Here is a 24778-nt window from a genome sequence, read left to right as displayed (position 1 = left end):
TCATATGCACCCCTGGTGACACGGAGTGGATGCATCAGTTCATTAGTCAGAGAAAGAAGAAAAGCTGCCCCGTGTTCCGTGGCCTGGGGCTGGGATGGCTGATAATGTGGGTAACGTCAGCCAGCTAACTTGCAGAACTTTCTTGCAGCCAGGCAGTGGAGATGGAGACCATTCTCTCAGCCTGGGGGACAGTCGGTGTAGGGAGTACGACACACAGCTGCTCAGAATTTTGCTTGTGTAGCAGTCATATGGGGCCAAACTATTGCACTGTTTTCAGACTCAGCCCCATGAATGGACATTTTCTGGACCACAGCTCTCTGTTCAGATGCTTCCTGCCACTCTGACTACATTTGTCCCCATCACATCACCCTGTGGGTTGAAGAAAGTGTCAGACCTCGGAGAAGATAAAAAGGCATCTTTAGGCAAGATGGCTCCCATGGCAGCCTCACAGCTGCCGTGAGGGATCATTTTCAGCCCTAGGTAGACCCTTCCTTTCCCCCCGTGAGCACCAAAGTTCACTTCAAGTCATGCTGGTACAGTGGCAGTGATCGTTAAGGAAAATTGTGTTTTCCAACGAACGTGTGAGAGAAGAACATGCTTTTTCTTTTGGAGCGTGGCCCCTTCTCCTCAGCCCAGTGGCAGCGTGACTGAGACACACTCATCCCCGTCTGTGTTGCAGCTGCTGAGGCAAAGGGAGAGGCTGGGATACTTTCTGGCATTGGGGCTGCACCAGGCCCGAGTTGCTTATACGTTGCTTTTGGCACTCGTTTCTGTAAGCACTCAGCCTATTTTCAAGTAAACCCCTGAGATTTCTTTTTACGAAGAAAAACATTCTCTACATTCCCATCTTCATTTGGGCATGAAGATGGGAGCTTTCCCTTTGTCTCTAGCCAGTACTGTTGTTCAGTTTAACAGATGTCATTGAGCACCTACCACATGGCCAAACACGGCCCTGTGGGTTGTAAGGAGTCTGATGCTGAATACGGCAGAATCCTTGCCTTCAGAGACCCCGTGACCTATCAAAGGGGATATACCAGTGAACAACTTACCATAATACAATAGAATAAGTTCCTATAATATGTAAGTACCCAAGTGCTGTAGACAATAGTAATCAATTCTATGTGGGGGTGACTGAAGGTTGAACTCCAGTTGGAGTTTTAGGGGATAAATTGAAGTTTGCCAAGCAAAAACAAGCATAATAACAATAACAATATATATTTATATTATATAATTTATAATAATGTATATCTATATCCAGTGCCACTTATTGAGCACATATTATATGGCTGGCATTTTGCTGAAGGATTTACATACATCATCTCATTTATTTTTCACAGTAATCATTAGAAGAATAGTAAACATATTTCTAATACTTGCTATGTAACAGGCATGATCTACTTTATATATAGACAGAGAAGAAATGGGATGGAATCTTTGGATGGATCACTATTCTGAGAATCCTCAAGAGGAATATGTTAAACATTTTTCCAGTGGTTCTAAATTTATACTATAAGTAAACCACGCTTAACATGTGGAAGAGGAGAAAAACAAAAGAGAAAAAGAAAGAAAGAAGGGAGGGAGGGGAGGAGGGAGGAAGGAAGGAAAGAAAGAAGGAAAGAAGGAAAGGAAAAGAAAAAGAAAAGGAAAGTTTGTCCTCTTCCTTGTGCTTGGTAAAGAGCTATAATGAGCTATCTCGTGATCTTTCTCCAAACTGCATAAAATCTTACTGGGAATTGTCTGCTAGCGTGAGGCCGTACTTGTGCTTAGCTAAAGCCAAACCTCTTTGGTTTCTGTCTGGAATTGAGCTTGGGAGGCAACATTGTTCTATAGCTGATCTCTAAGACAATGTGTGACTTGGCTTTGGACTTAGTTGTCCTTGGTATATTGCTGACGTTCACCATTAAATCTAAGAAGTCTGTGTTTCTATTTGTATTGGCACAAATTGGGAGGATTCTAGAAAAATGGTACAGATGAACAGGTTTGCAAGGCAGAAATAGAGACACAGATGTGGAGAAGAAAAGTATGGACACCAAGGGGGAAAAGCTGGGAGGAGGGCGGTGGTGGTGGGATGAATTGGGAGATTGGGATTGACATATATACACCAATATGTGTAAAATAGATAACTTATAAGAACCTGCTATATAAAAATAAAATAAAAGCGGACAAACTTAAAAATATTAATAATAAATAAATTAAAATATATGATTTATAAAAAAACAAAAAAATTGGGAGGATTGATTGGAATGAGGAAACAATGAGGAAAATTTTTCGCATGGTAACAGTTACTTCTTTACGGTATAAAAACTGTTCTTCCTAGTTTTCTCTCTTCTTCATCCAACTTCACAGTATAAAAACAAAGTGAAATAAGACTATTTCATGCTACAGAAACAGGACAATTCCATAAGGGCAACAGTCATTCAGTCAATCAGTGGTTTGATATCCTGTGTCCATCTCTTGATTTGCCCTAAGTTGCGAACCACCAAATTAAATAAATGCCAATGTCCAGTAACCAAACCAAGCCCAAATCCTGTCAACAGGGCAGCCTTCAGAGAAACCCCATGGCACCTTCAGAAAAGACCTTTAGGGACTTCCCTGGTGGCGCAGTGGTTAAGAATCCGCCTGCCAATGTAGGGGACACGGGTTCAAGCCCTGGTCCGGGAAGATCCCACATGCCTCAGAGCAACTAAGCCTGTGCGCCACAACTACTGAGCCTGTGCTGTAGAGCCCACGAGCCACAACTACTGAGCCCACGAGCCACAACTACTGAAGCCTGTGTGCCTAGAGCCTGTTCTCTGCAACAAGAGAAGCCACCACAATGAGAAGCCTGTGCACCACAACAAAGTGTAGCCCCTGCTGTCTGCAACCAGAGAAAGCCTGAGCCCAGCAACGAAGACTCAATACAGCCAAAAATAAAATAAATTAAAAAGAAAAAATAAGAAAAGACCTTTAAAATTCGGTAAACTCCTCCCACCACGTGAGGCCAGCCCCCGGCACCTACCCCCGGACAAAATCTTCTTCAGACTGAGAGTGCTCTGGTCCTGGCACTCACCAACCAGTCTTTCTGCAGAAACAGCATCCTGGAGGATGGAAAGCTCCTAACTCATTTTCAATACCCTGTGAAACGAAGTCCGAAACGTCCATAGTGTCGAGATCCATAAAATAGGCCTTGCACAGAGAGTTCTGGGTCTGGATAACCTAAACAGAGACCAAGTCCATCTCTAGAGTAAATCAAAATGTTCTGCTGCTTTGGTTGAGCAAAAACTATCAGTCCACAGATGTGCCCCCTGCTCATCAGAGAATCTTCCCATGTTTCTATACAGTGCAGGTGTAGGGGGTGGAGGAGAGCAGGGGCAGGAGTAGATTTTCAAAAGGCAAAGCAGACATCATTTTTAAGACTTGTTTTGTTTGCTTTTTGTTATCTTCTATGCAACAACACTATTTCTTGGATTTTATTTCTTCTCCCCATTTTAGTCTTCAATATCGTCCTTTATTTGTTAGCAGTTCCTCTCTATTTTATGGGATTATTCTGTACAGCATTCTAAATCTCAGATTCATTGAACAATCCCAAGAATTTCAAGGAGACCTGAGTGCCCACAAGGCACAGCTTTAGTGAATCCTTGGCCTCACTGTGACACTCACAGTTCTGTGGTTCCCTGAGAAGTAAAGTACATCGTTGAGAGAGAAGGGCAGTAGCTTGGAAGCTAATCTTCTAAATATTATTTGAGGTTCTTAAATGTGAGCTCTCACTGCAGGCTCCAGACTCCCCCCAAAATGAAATTACATTGAACATTAAATATTTTTCAGCATGTACGTTCCACTTTAAAGAAGGGGAAGAAAATTGTTGCAGCAATGCAAATGTCTATTAGTATACGCATCAAGAATAATAAAAATAGGTCTTTTAAAAAGAGCCTTTAAAAAAAAAAAGAAGGCTGTGGAAAACAGCTCCCAGAGAAGTAATTTTTCAATTTCCTTGATTTGCTTAGCTGGAAATTGCTCTCCAATTTATTATAATTTGAAAAGACAATGAATTCTTCATTTGGAATTAATATAAAAATGACTGAAAAGCGTCTTGCTCGTCTCAGAATTTACAACCTGTTTGGATAAAGCATTTTGAGTCATGCATCACTGTTAAAACCCAAGACTTAGTGAAGGCTGGTAATGCTTTCCATATGGTTTCCCTAAATGATAATTATAGCTCATTCTGAACTACAAATTATGTACACTAAAAATGTTAATTTAATTTAGGGTTACTGACTAGATTTTTTTTTTCTGAAAGCAGGTGTAATAGGAATTACATTGTCTGAATCCTGTCAGTAATACTAGACATGATGAATAGGTATAACCAGATTATGGCTGAATTTGACTTTATTTTGCAGATTCTGCTTGCAAATGTTCAGCCTGCTGTGCCTTCTCCGTCATTTATCCTGAAAGGAGAAAACCTTAATGAGGGAAATCAAAACAAATTCCTCTCCTGGACTCTCCAATAAGCTGTTTGAAATAGTCTATCTAGGAGAGAGGGTGGGCATGAGTATAAAACTGCAAACCAGTCTCCATGTGACTTCTTGGAATTTCATCATCAATCAGCATTAAGTCAAACATTAATAAGGATTGAAGTTGAAATTAACTGCAACCTCTGACTGAAAAGTATTTACTCATAACCTTTCAGTTAGTTTCTGTAATGAAATATGGCAATGAATTAGCCATGATGGTCTGGGGAAAGGTGCTTAATAAGAAAAACTGCTCACGTTGAGAATCCACGTTCTTCTCATGTGTACGTTAATGAATCCTCTTCATCCTTCCCCTGCTCCCCCCACCCAAATTGCCTTTTCATGAATCCATCACTGCTTACGGTAGAGGCAGATAGTAGGAAGAACTTTAATTAGTCTTCAAATTTGCAAGGTATCAGGAGCCTTAGAAATGGTTAGGATCCAGAGGTTCTCAAAATCAGTGTTCAAGAGAGGCAGAGTGTACAATGCAGGGCCTGGGGTTCTGCAGCCAGACCGCTTGGATTGGAACCTGGCTCCCCACACTTACTACACCTGAGACCTTGAGAGAGTCACTTAATCGTTATGACTCTCAGTTTCTTCATCTGTCAAGTGGGCATAATAATAATAACACTTATATCATAGGTAGGTATGATGACAACAAAGCTTATCGTACAATCTCATACCTAGAAATAGTCTATAAGTGCCTTATCATAGGAACAATTTAGGGTGCATTTTTAAAATATAAATCTCTCTGGGCCCTCACCCTGAGCAATTCCAATTTATTCAATGTTCATTGAAGTCCAGATATCTGCATTTTGACCAACATCCCAGGTGGTCCTGGACCATACTTGAAGAAACACTGATTTGGTCCAACACCCTTGTTTGGAGGATGAGAAAAGTGAGTCCCGGAGGGTGAAGTGTGTTTGTCAAGGTCACACAGCTATTTAGCGATCCACCTGATAGAGATCCCAGGTCTCTCATCTTGCATTCTAACATACTCTCCACCATAGCTGCCTCCATTTATTGACTCTTTAAAAGTGAGCTTCTTAACCAGAAGTGCACATCAGAAACACCTAAGAAGCCTTTGCAGATACTCATGCCCAAGGCCCAGCCCACACCTGCTGAATCTGATAACAAGCGGCAGCTCTCAGACCTGAACCCGAGGTCCCTGATCGTTTTATAGGACCAGGTGATATCCTTGTGTTAGCTTCTCGTGCTTTTCTCATATGGAGCTCAGAACACGTGATTTAAATCATATTTGAGTCATTTTCATTTCCTGACCACACTGGCGGATCATGGTACTATAATAAAAACACACTTTATTTTTTAGTTTATTTAAATATATTTTTTAGTTTATTTCCCTTCCCCTCCCACCATGGAAAACTCTGGCATTAGCCACTGCCTTGGCAAAGCATTTCGCCACTCCACCCCAATCTCCCAGGGCTTTTAAGGTACAGATTGGGATAATCCAGCGGTTCTCAACTGGGGTTGCTTTTGCCACCCAGGAGACATTGGGCAACTTCCAAAGACATTTTCGGTCGCCATAACTAAGGGGCAGTGCTACTGGCATCTAGTGGGTAGAGGCCAGGGATGCTGATAAGCGTCCTTCCACGCACAGGACAGCCCCGAAACAAGGAACTATAGCGCCCCAAGTGTCACGAGTGCCAAAGTGAAGAAACCGTAAGCTCATCAACAGGAAGAAGGACTCAGAGTGAGGATTTGTCTCAGAGAGCTCTGAGAGCCACTTCTAGAAGAAAAAAACTCACGTGGGAGAGGCAAGAGTGAGGACAGAGGAGAGTGAGCTTCCGTTTAGGAGTATGAAAGAGGAGTCTGGGGAGAAAGTGGAGAGTGAGGGTGAGGGAGAAGGAGATGGTGAGAGCTAGCAGCTGAGAGGAGATGGTGTTTTGACTTAGGAAGCGAATCTTCTTTAAGGTTCCTCAACAGAGGCAAGTTAAGATTAGAATGATTTGTACTTTTGGTATCTTTCAACGTGAGACCGCTCCAAGACTGGGCCCCTGGAGTGCTGGCTTGTATTACGTTGACAGAATAGTCCTTAGAATTACATCCCCTTCCTAAAGATGATAAAAATCCTCTTCAAATATCAAAATACTTTTGCTTTTTCCTTATGTAAGCCTTAGGTCAACATCATATACCGATACCATATACAGCACATATGCTTGTCAGTGAGGAGAAGGCACAGGGAGCTCAGAGAAGCTGATTCAAAGACCCAGAAAGGCTCTAGTAGCAAATGTCTGGCTTGGCCTTGCCCCTTGTTTTGTCAGTAACTGACCACACTGACTAAAGGCCATTAACTAGGCTGTTGCCCCCAGAATACCAAATAACCATGTAATTTGTAGGTAAAACAAATTTTAGGCTGATGGGGACAGAACTTTCTGGAAATAGTGACTGCGGAAGAGAATATCCTGTTGTCAATTGCCTGTAGACTACCAGAATGGCCCCAAGTGAATCATGCCTCCCTGTCCATGCACCTCTGCAGTATGATATTGCCACTCCTCCCCACAAAAGGCAGGGTCTGTTGCTCCGTCCCCTGTGATCTGTGCTGGCCTGGTGACTTGCTTTGACCAAGAGAATGTGGTAGAAGTGATGTTGTACAGGTTCTGAAACCTGGGCCACAAGAGGCCTTGAGGCTGGAGCTCTCAGCCTCTTAGAACCCTGAGACCTCCGTGCTGTGAAGAAGCCTCGTGTGGCTTCTCACCACTGCACCACCAGGGAAGTCCCTTTTTTTTTTTTTCCCACCAACCACATGCAGCTACTGACCATGAATTACTTACAGTTGATTTACATCTAAATGGAAATTTCCACAGGCGGCTGGTGGCTGGTGGCTGTAGTATTGGATAGCGCCAGTGTAGGGCAGAGCATAAGGGCGTTTATTGTAACATTCTTGTCACCTTTCTGTAGCTTGGAACATTGTTCAAATAAGTCCATTTTAAAAAAGAGATCTATTTTAAAACTTCAAGAGTAGTACACTAAGACATAGACCAGACACAGATGCTTTGGCATAACCATAAGGTGGCTTTGTTAAATTCCTTTACTTTCTAAAAAGTAAAGGTCCATTGGAGGACGGGAGGCAGGTAGAGGAGAGCTGAGGCATTGCCCATCCACAGCCAGCACCAACTGCTGGGCATGTAAATGAAGTCATTTGAACCTTCCAGCCCCGGTCGAACAGTCAGATAACTGCAGCTACAAGAGCAGTCCCAGGCAAGACCAGCAGAAGAACCACCTAGATTGCCAACCCACCATATTGGGAGAAATAATAAATCATTGCTCTTTGGGGATGGTTTGTTTCTCAAGAAGAGGAGCCTGAAAATTCCCCCGAGGTCTCCAGGATCAAATTGCTTTAGGCAAGGGTGGCCAAGGTAGCTGAATCCCCCACATTGTGTTCCTTCTTCTCCCAGGCCAACAACAGTGCCATCTGGGTCCCTAAGCAAAATGGGTAAGTCAGCTAGGTGTGGCTGTGGGACCTTTCCACTTGTTTGGGAAGCATTCTTCTTTCCTCTTCTAGGAGCTTCTGTCCCCCCCACAGACAGTCCCAAGATGCCAGGGCCACCACAGGGGCATCTTTTCGCTACCAGCTTTCTTCATGCTTCAAGAGGGCCTCTTCCTCCTCAACCGCAAAAACCTTTCTTCCCTGAATACCCTGTTCCCACCTCACTGTCACACGGAATATGGTCCAGACCTGTTGATTTACTGAGATGTGAATGACTGATGAGGTGTTTTCACAATATGTATTAATAATGATATCATACTAGACATAAAATAGATCATCAACAAGGACCTGCGGTAGGGCACAGGGAACTTTACTCAACCGTCTGTCATAACCTATAGGGGAAAAGAATGTGAAAATGAATAGACACATGTATTGATATATGTATAACTGTATCACTTTGCTGTACACCTGAAACTATCACAGCATTGTGAATCAACTAGATTCCAATATAAAATAAAAATTAGATTAAAAAAAAAAAGAATCCTGTGTACCTCAGGCAGACACTCCCTCTAGCTTCACACTGACCAGGTAAGGGGGACACATGAGGAAAAAGAATCAGATGGGTAAAGTGACTCTCGCAACGTCATAGAGCTTAAAAAGATGGAGCTTAAGTCTTTCGGACTCTAAAGATAGTACTTTTCCAATATTTAACATCACCTGCTCTATAGGTGTGACCTCACATACTTAATTTCAGAAGCTGTGTCAGGAAAAGGAGAGTTGGAAAATGTCTCATCATTAGTAGGTGTCCATTGAATTCTCATTGTCCGTGGAACACGGACCATCATAGGAGCCACTGAAGATGTATAAGGACCACTGAAGATTTTTGAGCAAGTGAGCCCATGATGATATTTATTTCCCCTGAAATATATTCTCTCCAGGAGCCTTGGAGAATAAATTAGGATGTAGAGTGAGCATCTAGGAGGCTTCTCCAATGCACAAGGTAAGTAGGAAGACCTGAAATAAGGCAGGTGGTTAGAAAGTTGTGAAGTTACTTAGAGGCAAAATTCACAGAATTATAGTTAGACTCTGAGAGATGGGATTTAAAGCTCCTCTCTCTGGTGACATATCATAATAAGCCTTCATTGTGTATGAGCAGAGTGGAGCCAGGTTCTGGAATCATATAGAAGTGGATTTGGATCCCAGCTCTATCCTTTAATGGCTGTATAAATTGGGCAAAATACTGTGCCTTCTAAATCTTCATGTCCTCTTATGTGAAAAGAATGCAATAACATTTCCCACTTCAGAGGACCGTTGTGAGTACTGAATGTGGGCCTGTAGGCAAAGCAACAGGAATACTATGAAATCTCAGTAAGTGGTAGTTACTTTTTAAAATCACTGTTCTGCTTGTATTTGCTTGCAAGCTTTTACTATGTGCCCAAGTTCCTCTTTCCTTGGCATCCGTTTTTGTTGGGACATTGGAGTGTGTTTGATGATTGGTCAAGCATTGTATGGTCACTGAGAAAACTGTATAAACATCATCACAGTTGTTCTCAAACTGTGTGCATTTTACCTATTAGTTCTGACTATTTTAAGATGTCTTATGGAGTCTCCAGCACTACTTTAGGGTCTGCATGACCCGTATTGTGATTTAAGTTATCTGAGAAACTTGGGAGAGTTTGCCCTCAAGGAATTAGTCCGTTTAATGGGGAGGGTAGCAAGCATATTCCCTCCAACTGCAGACTCCTCTGAAATATCAAAGTTTTGCCTAGTGTTTGAATTGAGTCGTATGTCAAGAAAAAAACGTATCACATTCCTTTGCCATAAGACAAACGCCATATGTTAAGTTTATTTTTAAAGGGTGGGTAAGAACAGGGAGACCATGTTCCAGTCTGAGAAAATATTGATGCCGTGGTGTCGGCAAGGCAGGTTATGGTTTAATTCATACCTGAGGATTAAAGAATGAAAAATGAACCCACACCCCCAGCCTGACATCTGTGTAAATGGTGCATAGGGACGGGGGCCTGTCTACCTTCCTGAATGTTCTCAGGATAAAGTAAATACTGAAGGGCTTGACGTCTCTCCCAAGCCTCACAAAGCTGGCACAGCTGGCGCCCAGATGCACCGTTGGGTGGGTGGAAGGTCCTAGGGGCTGGGGAGAAAGAACAGAAGTGAGAAGATGCCTTGGGGTTTAGGGGATTTAGGAGAAATAGTGGAAAACCCCTGCTTTTACCGAGGATTGTTCTTATGCGCAATTGAAAAGTGGCTGAAGTTGGAATCTGGGATGTCCCTTCAGCCACCTCCTTTAGAGCTGGTCGTCCTGCCAGCCCACTCCCCATTCCATACCCCATCCTCTTCCTTCTCAGGGTTCACAGTCTCACTTGATAGGATCATCCAGGGCAGTTTGGAAGAATGTCTCAAACCAAAAAAGTGCACTTACCTTCCCCCTCAGCTCTTCCCCTCTCATATTCATCCTACTTACACCTGGGCAAAGAGATTTGGTAGCATGTTTGTCATAGCAGACAATTGGAGACATTGTAAATGTCCAGCAGTAGATGAAACAAAGCATGGTCTTTTTCTCCTGGTTCTAAGATTTCTCTTTTGTGAAATGGGACCAGTGTCGGCTGCTTATTTCATGCAGTTTCATGAGGATGAAGTAAGAGCAGTTCTTGGCAAATTGTCAACAGTCAATAAATTGTTCGTAGTAGTAGCAGCAGTACATGGAATACTATGCAGCTGTTATAAAGAATGATTTATGGGGCTTCCCTGGTGGCACAGTGGTTGAGAGTCTGCCTGCCGATGCAGGGGATGTGGGTTCGTGTCCGGGTCCAGGAGGATCCCACATGCCGTGGAGCGGCTGGGCCCGTGAGCCATGGCCGCTGAGCCTGCACATCCGGAGCCTGTGCTCCGCAACGGGAGAGGCCACAACAGTGAGAGGCCCGCGTACCGTAAAAAAAAAAAAAAAAAGAATGATTTATGTTCTTCTGTAACAACTGATATTAAGGACAAAAAAATGTGAAAAACTCTAAGCACAGTATTCCATTTATATTTTTATTTTTATATTCTTAACAGCATCAGATTGCCTACCAGGAATACACTTGCCAAGCTTTCAGCTCTCATTTTGATGAGCATCTCAGACATTCAATAGAACTGGGAAATAAAAATGTGCAGAAACAGCATATATCCATTTTTTAAAACCTCACAAAACAATACTATAGAGTTTCTTTGGATATTCCTATGTGTATAAAAACAGAAAACCGTCAGAAAAAGAACAGGTCAAACTCCTAAAGAAGTGCAGTGAATCAAGTTTGGGGGTTTTTGTTTTTCTTTGCTCTCAAAACATGGAGGTGATATGGGTTAGGGTTGGAGGTAGGAACCATTTAAGTCTTATCTCTAATGTTTTCATTTTGTACAGGAATAAATACTCATGTGTGACATGTGCCATTAAAAAATAGTTTAGGGCTTCCCTGGTGGCGCAGTGGTTGAGAGTCTGCCTGCCAAGGCAGGGGACACGGGTTCGTGCCCCGGTCCAGGAAGATCCCACATGCCGCGGAGTGGCTGGGCCCGTGAGCCATGGCCGCTGAGCCTGTGCGTCCGGAGCCTGTGCTCCGCAACGGGAGACGCCACAACAGTGAGAGGCCCGTGTACCACAAAAAAAAAAAAAAAAAAAAAAAAATGTTTAAAAGTGGAAGAGTAACCCGTGCTCAAGTGCTCACTTTTAATTAAGTCAGGTGTGTTTTTCTTAAGCAGCATGATCTGAATCTTCAACCTCAGAGACGTTCCAGAACAGGTGCCTTGTCTCCAGCTGAGGGAACCAAGAGTTTACTTTTAATTTTATATATTTTTTTATCGAAGTATAGCTGATTTGCAATGTTGTGCCCATCTCTGCTGTGCCGCAAAGTGACTCAGTTATACACACAGACATTCTTTTTTTTACATTCTTTTCCATTATGGTTTATCACGGGGTACTGAATATAGTTCCCTGTGCTCTACAGTAGGACCTTGTTGTTTATCCATCCTATGTATACTAGTTTATCTCTGCTGATCTCAAACTCCCAGTCCTTCCCTCCCCGACCCCGCTCCCCCTTGGCAACCACAAGTCTGATCTCTATGTCTGTGAGTCTGTTTCTGTTTTGTAGATAGGTGCATTTGTGCCATATTTTAGATTCCACATATAAGTGATATCATATGATATTTGTCTTTTTCTGACTTACTTCGCTTAGTATGATAATCTCTAGTTGCATCCATGTTGCTGCAAGTGGCATACTTTCTTTCTTTTTTATGGTTGAGTAGTATTCCATTGTGTATATGTACCACATCTTCTTTATCCATTCCTCTGTCCATGGACATTTAGGTTGTTTCCATGTCTTGGCTACTGTGAATAGTGCTGCTATGAACATAGGGGTGCATGTATCTTTTTGAATTATAGTTTTGTGTGGATATACGCCCAGGAGTGGGATTGCTGGATCATAGGGTAATTCTATTTTTAGTTTTCTGAGGAACCTCCACACTGTTTTCCATAGCACCAACTTACATTCCCACCAACAGTGTAGGAGGGGGAACCAAGGGTTTAGCATGGGAGTGAGTAGCTCAAGGCCGCCTAGCAGAGGGAGGCGGGAGAGTGGCCATTGTTGGGCTTGGAAAGGAACTAGCGAAGTTGAAGATCAGCTGAGGTTAAGGGGGCAAGGAGGTTGGAAGAAGAGGGGATGAGTTAGAACGTTCTTCGGAGGTTGTGTAGTCGAGATCCACAGAAATCGACATCAGCAGGCAAGTTCCTCAGGCTCTCCCCTTCCCACTGCTTCCCAGGGGGTGCCTGGGTTTGCCTCTAGGGCCTTCGGTTGTGTTAATGCTGATAATAGCAAAAGGAGAATTGAAAGATAGCCAGAAAATATAGAAATCTTTACATGAGAAAAGACTAAGACCCTCTTGGTGAAAAGCTGAGGGGCGGATCTCAGAGAGGAGCCAGGCTCAAGGGATTCTGGAAAGCGTGGGGCCTGGGAGATGCAGCAACAGTTGGCTGCACTCCAGAGACAGTGGGACAAAGGGGAAAGAGGACTGTCTGAAGTTTCCATGGGTGGGATTGTAATCCCCTTCGCGTGATATTTCCAGAGACTTCAGTAAAAGTTGAAGTTGCTCACTAATATTTTCTGGATGTCAGACTTGGTTTTGTGTTGAATGAACAGTAGCCCAAGATCCTAAAGTTTACACTAAAAAATTACCACTGCTGATGGAGCTAGAAGGAAATACACAACACTCGGAGATTTTAAGTCAATATCAAGAGTGGGATCTGGAGCCCTCTCTCCAAATTCTGCCCCTCAACCATCTTCACTCTTTGCTCTCATCCCTTTGTTTCTCAGACAAAGGTAAAAAGGAGATGGTGGTCAGAGAAAGCCCACCTTTGAAACCACTTCCTTTCCCAGCGGGGTGAAAAAGGGTTTTTGTAAGAGCGCCAACTGCCAACCAAGAACACACTTGCGGGCTTCCCTGGTGGCGCAGTGGTTGAGAGTCCGCCTGCCGATGCAGGGGACACGGGTTCGTGCCCCGGTCCGGGAAGATCCCACATGCCGCGGAGGGGCTGGGCCCGTGAGCCATGGCCACTGAGCCTGCGCGTCCGGAGCCTGTGTTCCGCAACGGGAGAGGCCACAACAGTGAGAGGCCCGCGTACTGCACCAAAAAAAAAAAAAAAAAAAAGAACACACTTGCCAGGCTTTCAATTCTGATCTGAAGGAGCCTCTAAGACTTTCAGTGGAATTAGAAAGTTAAAATGTGCAGAAACAGCAAGTACGTCAAATCATCATGACCCGAAGGATAAAATACACGCGCAGACACAGACACCCGCCCCAAGGAGAGGAGAAAAAAGACACATGTCCTTGGTTTGTGCTGGCAGAGTACCAGATAAGGGGGGCTTTGGGAATTAGTATATTTGTGACCCTGTTGAAAGAAAGTTTAAGGTTTTTCTGCTTTGTTATAAGCATTCCCCATAGAATCTTGCTTTATCTGCCCTTGGTTCCCTAAGCCTGGTGAATGGAGTTTATACGCTGCATTTTCCAGGCAGATCAGAATATGCATTGACAGTCATTTGCCAAAGGTTACCTGGGTGGCACCTTCTTGTAAGAATGGAAGTGATTCTCCTGAATCCCGCACACGTTGTACGGAGAATAAACAACCTTGTTGAAATCATCTACATGACCTGGAATGCTAAAAGCCTTTGGTTTGCTTGCTGTAGTGCAAAAATATGAGAAATATTTAATCTTTAAAAATACACAATGGAATCATGATTTTGCTGCAGGTTCAAAAACAGCACACTGTATGACGCAGTGTATTTAAAATGTAATGGCAGTGTATATTTTCAAAATGCAAACAGCAGAGAGTTTGAGGAATAGCTAAAGACCACCAGACCATATCTTATCCTTATAAAAATGTCTCCCATGAATGTTAACTGTATCTCTCAGAAAATTCTTAATATGCTCCATGGCTGAGTGTGTAGACAACAACTCTATAGAAATGTATATGCCTACCTGGTGTGTGGTCTTCGTCAACTCAAAGTGAAGGTTGTATAAACTTTGGGTGTCCAGCCTTTTGCTTTTGAACAAGGAAACAAATGTAAAGTTTACGGCTTTCCAGATCTCTTATATACCTAGTGTTTTAAAAAAGCTATTTTTGATGCAATATTCTTCTATTTTTAAGTAATCAGACCAGATTATTTATAGTATAGCTTTATCTGTTTGAATCCATGTTTGATGTTCGATTGTGTATTTAAAACTCTGTTCGTTTTATATCATAAAACTGATATCTATTATTGTAAAAAAAGGAATTTGTACAGGGTATGTTCAATTCAGGTACAGGTAACAAAGACATAAATGTTTGGGGCTTTATTCTCTCTTGTAGAGTCTGGAAACAAGCAGTAGTACGGCAGTAGCCAGCAGAACTTGCTGCTATGATGGAAGTGTTCTGTTATCTGTGTTGTCCAACTTGATAGCCACTAGCCACCACTGGGTTGTTATCGAGTACTTGAAATGTAGCTGTTGGGCTGAGGGACTGAATCTTTAAATTTTATGTAATTTTAATTAATCTAAAGCTAAGACGTCACACATGGCTCGTGGTTCCCATAGTAGACAGCAGAGCAGTGGCGGTTGGCATGGAGGACACTCATGCTCTTTCATCCTGATATCCCAGTTTGTGGCTTCTACACTCAAGATGTTCTCATGGCCCAAAGTGGCTGCTGGAGCTGCACCATGACTCCACAGTCCAGGCAGCAGGAAGGAACATGGGCAAAAGGGCTAGTCCCTTCCCCTTTAACGATCCTTCCTAGCTGATCTACACAACACTTCTAACCTACACCTTGCCCAGAACTTAGTCACATGGCTACACCGAGCCACGAGGAGTCTGGGAAAGATTCGGTTTTGCTTTTTGAACCGAAGTAGGGATTTGAGGGCAGACAGTTGGCAGTCCCTGCCACAAAAATGTATTAAGTCCACCATTCCCATGCATTCCCCCATCCCCAACCCAAACTCATTCCTCGTCTGCAAAGATAACTGCCGTGAATAACGCTGTATATAACCCTCTGGCAAATTCATTTGTATACACATATATGGGTTTTTTTACATTTTAATCTTTTTATATACTCTGCAAATCACATTTTGCATTTTTATAACATATTTTGGATCACAGACAGAATGTATAGATCTAGATCGTTCTGCTTCATCCAATATACAGTCAAGTGAGGGAAGGCACTGTGTGTACGGTGCTCATCTTTGTGCCCTACCTGTAGTAGACAATGAAGAAATCCAGCAGCACGGTGTCTCCTTTTACGGGGTATACCATAATTTGGTTAATTCATTCTTTCCTCCTACCCCCAAAATAACAACCCTGCCCCCCAAAAAACAACTTTGCTTTGAAGATCTGAGAACTTTAGACAGTTAACCAAATAAGTGCCACCCATCCAATTTCTTAGTTGTCTTCCCAACCAGCTGCAAAAGTTGATTGTCTCTACTCCGTCGTGATTTGATTCAGTTGTTATGACAACTCAAAATTACGTGTCCGTGTTTCTGTTACTCCAGGGAGGTATGCATGTGGACTCAGAGTGCCAGTTATTAAGGGAAAAGTCGAACTAGTTAAAAATCCTCTTACGGAGGGAGAGAGATGACTTCTTTGTGTTTCCAGACATTCTGTTGGTACAGATGTACTCTACAGCTGGAGATAGTTACCTTATAGAAGTAACGTGGCTGGCTGACACTAGACTGCAAAAGTGAGGGCACAGAGTTACTCATTTCCTCAAGGACGTATCAACGGCACAGTGTGATGAGCACAGGATAGAGATAAGTAGGAGGTCAAGACATTCCGTTGTTACAGGTGTACTCTACAGCTGGTTACATACACAGCTTAGGGTAGGAATGCAGTGAATGGACGCTGTGGAGGGCTTTCACCGTCCCCAGCAGCTACGCCGGTCCCTGGGGGATTACTGTGTGGAAAGTGTAGCTGAAGAAACAGAGAGACAGTTTGACAGACAGGAAGGCAACAACAGCTTTGGAAACAGACAAAACAGGCTTTAACTCCTGGCTCAGCCCCTTCCTAATTCTGTGACTCCAAGAAAGTCACAAAACGTCCCTGAGGCTCGGTGACCTTACCATTAAAAGGTGATAGTGTCCCTTGCCTCCTAGCATTGTGTGAATTAAATGAAATATTATCTGTTGCCTGGCCCATAGCAGGACTCACACATTCAGAGCTGTGCATGTGGAAAATATTCATGTGTTTCCAGAATATTGCAGTGAGTCCTAAGAGCCAGTGGGTCGGTGTCAAGAGGGAGATCTTCATGACGGTGGAGCTGCTCGTCAGTGTTGAATAACTCAGACTGATCTGGCCTGAGATTGAGCACATGTTCATTCCTCTATACGGGCATCCTTACAGAAACATAGTCCAAATGTACTTGGACTGATGTACATCCAAATGTACATCCTCACTGATGGATTTGGTACGTCATTTTGCTATGTGGAGGATGTAGAGACCAGTGCAATGAGCAGGGCAGTAGCAGCCCAGCAGACCAGGATCCAGCATCCCAGACTCCGATTTAGAAATATTTCTAAACCGGAGTTTTACATTGACCATCTGCATCAGAAATCCTTAGGGCTGCTGGTTTAATATGCAGATTCCTGGGGCCCAACTGAAAATGCAGAATCAGAATTTATGGGAGTGGGGTCCACAGTCCCCCAGGTTAACAAGCTTACCAGGTGATTTTTGTGCATAGGAAAATTTTAAAACTTTTATCCCAGAGTGACTTAAATTGAATAACAATAACTAAAGTGAGTAATTGAATATTTTTTAGAATCTACCTCATAGAAGTAACATAACCTAACATAACGTAACTGCCTGACACTAGATTACAAAAGTGAGAACACAGAGTTTCCCATTTCCTCAAGGACATACCAACAACACAGTGTGATGAGCATAGGATAGAGATAAGTAGGAGGTCCAGAGAAATAGCAGAGGGGAAGGGGTGATTAACTCCGGCAGGCATTGCTAGAGGAGGCTTTAAAAAAGAGGTGATATCTGATCTGAGCTTTCAAGGATAAATAGGAGTTCGCCAAGTTGCCAAGATAGCATAGTTCAATTATAGGGAAGCACTTCTCAGGCTTTACTGCGGGTATGAATCACTTGAGGATCCTATTAATAAAATACAAGTTCCATTTCAGTGAATCTGGGGTGACGCTCTTGTGTGATGGCCTATGGATGGCCTACTGTGAGTAGCAAAGCTCTGGAGGTAGAAATGGCATTGGTTATAATGCATCAGACGAGGTTTCTGTTCTACCCATAGTGAGGCGTGTATTACACATTATGTTGATATTTATTGACTCCTCTTTCATGAGGAACAGCTGACCTCCTTCTTTCTGCCCAGGAATATCATAGCTATAAACTATAATGGAAAAGAATCTGAAAAATAATTTATATATATATATACACACACACAATCATATATATACACATATATATATACATATATATGTATAACTGAATCACTTTGGTGTACACCTGAAACTAACACGACATTGTAAATCAACTGTACTTCAATTTAAAAAATGGTTAGGAAAAAAGGTACCTATCACATAGTATTTCTGAAAGTAACGAGCAATTCTAAGTGAAGGGCACTGCACCTAGTTTATGATGGTTATTCAGAAAGAGTAGCTACATAGTCATCCTATTCACCTGCCCTCCTACAATAACCTCCACCTCACCTCCCTGTACTGACCTGGATGGCTGACTCATGTGCCCAAGTGCCCGGTGCCCGCCTCCACCTTCACATGACTCCTCTCCCCCATGCTGTACTACCCTGTGTTTCACCTGAAGCCAACTCCTGCTGTGTATTTCTTGTAAAGGACTCAATCTTGTTTGCACAGGAAAACAAATACACCCACACAGACCACATGTTTGCTCTCTCTCCACGTTCCATTATAAGCCTTGCGGACAATCACAACAGGCCAGGAGAAAGGCAGCTCAGGGAGAAAGTGTACTTGGACACAGTTGCCAGGCGAAGGTGCAGGCATGACAACCCATGTACACGCAGGGGGATAACTGAGATTTTTCAGTTAGGGGTTTGACTTTGTAAACTCCTACTCGCATCTACCTGTCTCAGGTATTTGAGGTAACTAAATACTCTGGTGTCCTGTCGTGCCGTTGCTTCCTGCTATAATGACAGCCATTCCAACCTTTTGAAAGGCTTGCCACTTATTTTAAGATGGACCAAGGATGCTTAAGTTGTATCCAGAAACCCTTTAGTAATTAACCATTTTATTTCAGAATCAGTTAAAATCCTCAGCGCTTATTTCAGCACGTGGGTAGGTAGTGGGTGATGGAGGTGGGGAAGGCTGACCTCCAACTACTTTTCTGGCTCCTGTCGATCTACGGGACCTGAAATTTATTTCCTAACCTGGTGCTTTTCAAACTATCACAAATTGATTGATTCATCAAAAAATATTTCCTGCGTGCTTCCTATGCGTGGGAATAGGACCCACTAGGGAGATGCTGGTCCCGGTGCAGCTCCCAGATTTCTCTGTGGCAAAGGTCCTGGGGTGGCATCTGGCTGGAAGGGGGAGGGCTGGGGCCCTTTCCATGAGGCCACAGGCGCACAGCCAGGGTTTCTCCTTTAATTACTTACTTATGCGGGGTGGTCTCAGGTGAAGGTTCTACTCTGAGGACTTGAAGGGGGGCTGAAGCCCCACTTTGGCCCTGCCCCTAAACGTTAAACATGACAAACAGGTTGCCTCCCTCCAAGGGAGTTACAGTCTAATGGCGCAAGAAACAGACACTAAATAAGGAAGTAAACCCCAAACTGGTTAAAGATGGCAAGAAGTGCTATGAAAGAGATGAAGACGGTAGCGAGATAAAGAAGAATGAGGAAGACCAGGGGAGGTGACATTTAAGATGGAATTTGTAAATGAAGAGTCAGACACACACAGGACAAAGGGACAAGTGTGTCAGCAGATGGAACCACACATAGGCCTAGAGATGGGAGCAGAAGGGCCCTGGGACTGCAGCGTGGGAAACCCGGGTTGAGGACCACTGCCTGCGGTCAGAGCTGAGATGGAGCCACGTCCAACAGACTCCTTGCCAAGGGGTTTGTGCTTCTGTACCCAGGGCAATGGAAAGCCAAAGGTTTAAAGAGCAGGAAACCCCCCCTTTTTAAAAAAATTATTTAAATTTATGCATACATGCCTGCATGCAGGCTGTGCTGGGTCTTAGTTGCGGCATGCAGGATCTTCGTTGCAGCATGCAGGATCTCTAGTTGTGGCATGCATGCAGGATCTAGCTCCCCGACCAGGGATCAAACCCAGGCTCCCTGCATTGAGAGCATAGAGTCTTACCCCCTGGGCCACCAGGGAAGTTCCCCCTCCCCTTTTTTTAATTAACTAAAATCTTACTCGGAAGACAGATATTTTAAATGATAAAGCAGACCTTTCCTGATTAAAATGAGGAAGGGCACCCCGAGCCAGCCTGAGAAGACTTCTCCTCCTAAGCTATTCCCCAGGCACCCTCCTGGAACCTTAGCTCTGCAGGACACAGATAACTCACCATTCCAGGCAGTGGTAGCCAGTGCTGGTATTGAAGTTTGAGAATGATTTCAACTAGGAGTGAGTGAAAAGACTGGTTTCAGAGCCTGGAGGCCAGCTTCTCTGGAGGAAATGGATTTGAGATGATTCAGGTCAGCACTGTTACATGATTTCTGTTAGCATTATTCAGCATCCTAGGCTAGGATTGGAAAAAGCGGATGGTTGCAGTTAGGCAAGACAGGTATGACCAAAGCTCTAAGGTGCTGGCTATGTATGGGTCCAGGGTGGTTGAAAAAGAAGAAATAAACTCAGGAGAGGATTGGAGGAAGAAAGTAGGTCAAGGAAGTTGAGCCCACCAGGAGGTCCAAGTGAAGATTAGCTGGGCAAGAACATGTAAGAAATAGAAGAAGAGGGCTGCCCTGGTGGCGCAGTGGTTGAGAGTCCGCCTGCCGATGCAGGGGACACGGGTTCGTGCCCCGGTCTGGGAAGATCCCACGTGCCGTGGAGCGGCTGGGCCTGTGAGCCATGGCCGCTGAGCCTGCGCGTCCGGAGCCTGTGCTCCGCAACGGGAGGGGCCACAACAGTGAGAGGCCCGCGTACCGCAAAAAAGAAAATAGAAGAAGAGATAATCAGGGGATATTGGATGGAGATGTGCTGGGTGACAAGATCCAAAATGCATCTTGTGAGTTCCTAGGGCAAGTGATGGTCAAGGTTGCTGGGGCAGAGGACCAAGAGCGGCAGGGCCGCTGCAGTCATGCGGGTAATGGTAGGGATGGTGGAGAGGAAAATTGTAGGCTGAGTATGGGTGAGAGTTCATCAATGTAGGATGGCGACGAGAGTGGGAAGAGGGTGACATGATATGATACTGTCCATTTTTCTACAATTTCCTTTTATTCATTCACCATTAAATTGTGGGATTCATTCAAGTTGAGATATATAAATATATATATATATTTATATCCACATACACATATACCTACTTCAGGTTTATTCACATATAACTACTGTATTGTTTTTCACTCTATGAATATACAGTGTATTTATCCTTCTCTTTAGTGAACATTACGTTGTTCCCAATTTTTGTCATTTCAGACTGTTGCCCCAGTGAACATTTCAATGCATAATCTGTATGCATCTCTGTGAGAGTTGCTCTGGACTCACCTAGCAATGAAACTGTCAGGTCCTAGGGTAAGGGCTTTTTTTTTTAACTAACTAGATAACTGCCAAATTGCTCTCAGATGTGGTCATAAGCATTTATACTCCATCCAGGAGTCTAAGTTTCCATTACTTCATGTTATCATCCCCACTTGATATTGTCCAACTTCTTAATTGAGTGTGAAATTGTACTTACTAAGGTTTTGGCATGTATTGATATTTCCCTAATTAGAAGTGGAGTTGAACATCTTCTCGTGTTTTGTGTGATGTTCAGGTTTCCTGGTCTGTGGATTGCCACAATGTATCTTGCTCCCATTTGCTTTATATTGTATGATTTGTTTTTTTATTAATATATAGGATTTCATTATATACTCTAGACACTAATCCTGAGTGATATATGCAGTTAAAACCTCTGTTTTTTCATTTGCCTTTGCTGTCTTTGGTTGAACCTATGTTCTTAATTTTAACTTAGACGAATGTATCAAGCTTCTCTGTGCTGTATTTAAGAAATTCTCAAAAGAAAAGTTCCAGGATGAATGTGATCTGGAAGCATCCATGATAAGTCAAGGGAAATCTGAGTCCTACTTTTTGTCTTGGGTTATAGAAGGTAAGCATGAGGGAGTGGCCTGTACTTGCACAGCAGACTTCTATTAAGGGATGAGAGGTTTCTAGAAAAAGACTACAGTATAAAGTGATATTTTATGTCAAACCAATGGTATTCTAAGGAGTCAAGTTGACGGGGTTTGGCGGGGGACACGCAGGACAAGGAAACTTAAAGAGAAGGAAAAGAATGAACCAGGTGCAGGTGGAGAAAAAAAAAAGAAATGTATGGAAGGGACTCACCTCTTAACCAGTGACTATGAATCCCAGGGAAAAGGGAGGCAAAATTGAGGAGGGACTCGTACTCATCTCTTCACCCCAGGGCTCTTCTCAAACTTTACTCTGCACCTGAATCACCTGGGGACCTTATTGAAATTCACACTCTAATTCAGTGGGTCTGCGGCCCAAGATGCTGCATTCCTCACGGACTCCCAAGTGACGCTGACGTTGCTGGTGTAGGGAGCAACAGGATAGTGCACCATCCTTTGCAGTCAACCTTTTAATAGCATTTCTCAAGATAAACTAAATAGTCTCAGAAAACGTATTCAGAAACGGACAGATCTACAAAAATGTTATTTGACCCCGAACATTTCTACTGTTCCTTCCAGAGATTGATCCTCCCCCCTCCTTTGCAACTTCCAAGATCTTGAGACTCAAGCCTTTGAATAACAAGGTAGAGGACCGCTGCTCTGATACGAGAGAGTCGGGTTGACTTCCAGCTCAAGCACGTGCCTGGGCGAGGTGATGAGAAGTAGGCTGATCTGTCTAGGGCTTTGGGGACTGAGGAAGCTGAGCCACTTTAGGCTAATGGTACACAAGTCTCTTACAAGGAAATGTGATCGATTGGGAGTTTGGGTTTGACATGTACACACTACTATATTTAAAATAGATAGCCAAGAAGGACCTACTGTATAGCACAGGGAGCTCTGCTCAGTATTCTGTAATGACCTAAATGGGAAAAGAATCTGAAAAAGAATAGATACATGTATATGTATTGCTATACACCTGAAACTAACACATTGTTAATCAACTATACTCCAGTGTAAAATAAACATTTTTTAAAAAAGGAAATATGATGAAGATGCCTAAAAAGTAAGACCAGGCTCCAACAGGGAGGGTAGAGGAGCTAACCTGACCTTCCAAGGAAGCTGGATGGGCCACAAAGCTTATTATAGGCAGAGTTGTCCTAGAACAGACCGTCGGAAAAATATGACATTCCAGGTGTTTTGCTGAACATTGGCTTCAGTTATTTCAAGCACTGGGACTAGCTGAGTTAATATTCCTATCCTAAGGAGACGTTATCATGAATGGCATCCAAAAAAAATTAAAATAAACCCTGAGAACAAATAATAATCTTTCAGAGTTTACTTTTCCCAGAACTGTGATTATTATGGGCCACTAGTTTGTTTCTAAACAATCACACATTATAAAATAGTTTGTATCCTTAGGCTGTAATAATGTGTGTACATTCAGCTTTAGGAAGAAGCAGTGCCCAAGGCTTTTAAGAAATGAAGGAAATTGATGTTTTCATTTAGACTTTGTCATTTACTAGTTCTGCAACATGGGGGTAAAGCTGCTTCACTTCTTTGGATCTCAGTTTCTTCTTTGGTAAAACAAGGGAAATGACGTTCATACTGTCTAAAGATCCAGTCCACGGTTTTCCTTTCGTTTGGTTATTTTTTAGCTCGTTTCAGTGGAAATTTCTATAGAGGAACTATGAATATGAGTTTTCATGTGCTCAGCCAATGCTTGGGTCTTTTAGTCTGACAATCTGGGAAACCAGAGAAAAAAGGAACCATCTCTGGAAGAAGCAGTGGAAATATTCTGGCTTAAACTAGCCTGTTGCTAATGTGTTGATCTGTGGACACTCTGTCCAAGGCCATTTTAGTTTATCTTGAGAAAAGCTGTAACCAACCCAAGGACTCTTAGAACCCTGTTGGAGTTCAGCTGACATAGTTTTATGGTGATTTTGTTTTCCTCCATGAAATTCATTGATTACTACTCTGAATGGACTCAGTCAACTGTCTTATTTTCTTGCTGTGCTGACTGAAGAGGCATCTTTCCATTTGTAGGATTTTATTGCTTTAAGTATGAATTCTCTTCTCCTGGATATGTCTCCTGTGTTGGTTTTCTTCCCCCGTTTTCTTTTCGTTTTCTTTTTCCATAATCTTTAGCGGTGGTTATCAGGATAGTAGCAAAGACTTGCAAATTTTCTTAAATTCAGTACTGCGTTTTTTTAACACCAACCCCTGGTGTCAGGGGCATCTGCGTTTCTTCCTCTTTCTTGTTGTCTCTTGTGCAAGAAGGGAAGCCAAAACAAGCCCTTGGAAGACACTGAACGTCATAGCTTGGAAAAGTTTATTGTCTTGCAGGATCCTTCAAGGGTTTCAGACCTTCGAGATGAGGACAGGAATCTGAGTGGCCTCAAAAATATTCTACTTTCAGGAAGACACTTGGATTCAACTAGGAGGCAAAGGCTGAGTTTTAGACAGTGAGGGCAGCCCCTCTCTTGCTACCAAGGAGATTTCAGAACTGGGCCTTGGCAAGGGCAGGTGGGGACATGGAGGGGGGAAATTCTCTCAACAATGACCACAGTGCTAAAATGCTGAGCTGCCATTACAGCTCAGGGAGATGTCCAGCTGGAAATATTTGAAAGGATTTTGATACCCCGTGGAAAACTCCAGAAGGGGTTCCAGGGTTATGGGTCACATATGTAGCCTTAAAGGCTACGTATGACAGAGTTGTTTTTCTATCAGCACTTGACAGGTGTGTCGTGGACAGCACGTCTGGCTCCTCGGGGGAGCTGACAAAATGTCAGGGCTCTACGCCCAGATTAGTTGAGCCGTCAGTCACTTCAGGCCCTTATACAAATAGTTTTGAGTCTCTGGGCCCTTCCTTTCCATTCAGGCTTTTTTCAAGTTAAACAAAGTCACTGACCATCACAAAGAAAATATTCATAGCATTGTATGGGGAAAAAAAGGGTGCAAAATGGAACCGTTTACTTTGCTGTGTTTGGATTATAAACAAATATTCACACCTGTGCTGGGCCT

The sequence above is a fragment of the Grampus griseus genome (genome assembly GCF_964374135.1).
Source record: "Grampus griseus genome assembly, chromosome: 10".
Classification (NCBI taxonomy): Eukaryota; Metazoa; Chordata; class Mammalia; order Artiodactyla; family Delphinidae; genus Grampus; species Grampus griseus.
Note: the sequence above shows the minus strand (reverse complement) of the source record.